Source organism: Pelophylax lessonae, assembly GCF_965119305.1.
Source record: "Pelophylax lessonae genome assembly, chromosome: 11".
NCBI lineage: Eukaryota > Metazoa > Chordata > Amphibia > Anura > Ranidae > Pelophylax > Pelophylax lessonae.
Genome location: NC_138778.1, coordinates 133,229,010 through 133,230,964, shown reverse-complemented (window position 1 = coordinate 133,230,964; position 1,955 = coordinate 133,229,010). Strand labels below are relative to the sequence as shown.

Below are 1,955 nucleotides of genomic sequence, written 5' to 3'. Positions count from 1 at the left end.
GCATGATAAAGGTCTGGTGTGCATTTTGGGGGGAACCCCACGCAAAAAAAAAAAAAAAAAATGACATGCATTGGGGGGGGGGGGGGGGGGGCCCACATTATTTTTTTTCATTGCAGGCATTCTTTTCACAAGTCGGACACAAATCGCATTTATATCAAGCACACAAATCGCATTTATATCAAGCAGGTATGACTGTTTAGGTCTCTGGCATGAAAATTGGACCAAAGTAGTGCTGTAACTACTTTGAAGTCGCACAGATATGAATGGTTATCATAAGGAAACATGGGGTGTGGCTTGTCATGCCACTTTGGGGTCCAAAGTCCCAAGACAAGTAGCAAAAGTGTGAATGGAGCCCAAGTGTGCTTTCATCATAATGTGTGTTCTAAGGAAGTTCAATGGTAGCGCACCTAAAAAACACATGTAAAACATGCCAATAACGCACCGCACATGTGTATTAGCCCGAGGGATTAATTGTACCTGCGTGTGTCTGCAGACAGCAGTGTGTCCCCACGCAGTGTAGGAATACGCACGTTGTGTGAACCAGCCCTGAATCAGATTGTATGGTGTATAGCCAGTTTTAAAGCGGAGTTTCAGTCTTTTTTATGTTTATGTTTATTAAGGCCCCTTTCACACTTTTCATACAACTTTGGACATAGTTGCCCATCAGTGCCCATCAGCGCTGCCTATCATTGCCCACCAATGCTGCATATCAGTGCTATCTATCAGTGCCACATATCAGTGCCCATCAGTGCTGCATATCAGTGCTACCTATCAGTGCCACCCCATCAGTGTCTCCTCATCAGTACCTGTCAGTGCGGCATCATCAGTGCAGGAAAAAACGTATCTATTTACAAAATTTTATAACCTAAACAAAAAAACATTTTTTTTTTCAAACTTTTTGGTCTTTTTTTATTTGTGCACCAAAAAAGAAAAAAAACCTGGCGGTGATCAAATACCACCAAAATAAAGCTCTATTTGTGGGGAAAAAATGACACAAATTTGGCTTAGGTAAAGTGTTGCATGACCGCGCAATTGTCATTCAAAATGCAACAGCGCTAAAAGCTGAAAATTGGTCTGGGAAGGAAGGGGGTTTAAGTGCCCAGTATTGAGGTAGTTAATATATAGACACTTACCTACCTGTCCAAGGAGCCCGCGATGTCAGCACTGCACCCAATTTTCAGATCTAAGGGGGGGGTCATCAATGAAGCCTTTCGGCTTCACAGCCGGTTCCCTACTGCGCATGCGCGAAACGTGCTGTGCATTCTCAGTGGCTCAGCGACGGGGAAGGAAAAAGGGGACGGAACTTACGAGGGATGGCACAAACACAGGTACCTGCTCCTATGGCACAAACACAGGTACCCGCTCCTCTCTCCCCCCTGAATGGTGCCAAACGTGGCACCAGAGGGAAGGAAGGAGCAGATAAGTGCAATTCCACTTTTGGGCGGAACTCCTACTTTTTGGTGGAACTCTGCTTTAAGCCCCCAATAAAGCCAAGGTGGGAGACTCTGGCCTACACCATGCTCCCAGCCCTATAGGCAGCACTTAATTATAAGTCCAGGGTTCCAGCAGAGGTCGTACTAATAAAGCCCAGCACCCTCCGGTACCGTGAATTATCTTACACAGCCATGTGCAGCAGACCCAGTGGCTTGTCATGTGACCTTACCTCCATTCATCCGCGCAAGACCTCCTCTGACCACACCCACTTTGCTATATCCTCCCTCTCAGTCCCGCCCACACCCGGCAGAAGAAGCCGGAAAGCGCCGGATACGGCAGGACGTGGCGACGTTCTAAGCGCTGATTGGTTCGCTCGCACGTGATTTTGTTAGTAGCCACGAATGCTTCTGAGGAACCCGGAACACACCTAGGGCGACGGTAACCAGGGCAACGGGGGGCTTGTGGGGGCTAGAGGGAGCGGGCGGTGTGTGTCTCTGTGTAATGTGATCAGTAGAGGAGAT

General features: G+C 47.7%; 1 protein-coding gene across 1 annotated transcript in view; it reads left to right on the top strand.

Moving 5' to 3' along the window:
- Positions 1 to 1,749: 1,749 nt before the first annotated feature.
- TMEM104 (transmembrane protein 104) overlaps positions 1,750 to 1,955 on the top strand; it is a 68,472-nt gene continuing 68,266 nt past the window's right edge. The window contains exon 1 of the mRNA XM_082272331.1: positions 1,750 to 1,872. The gene's annotated coding sequence lies outside the window, so the exon portion shown is untranslated. The remainder of the gene's footprint in view (positions 1,873 to 1,955) is intronic.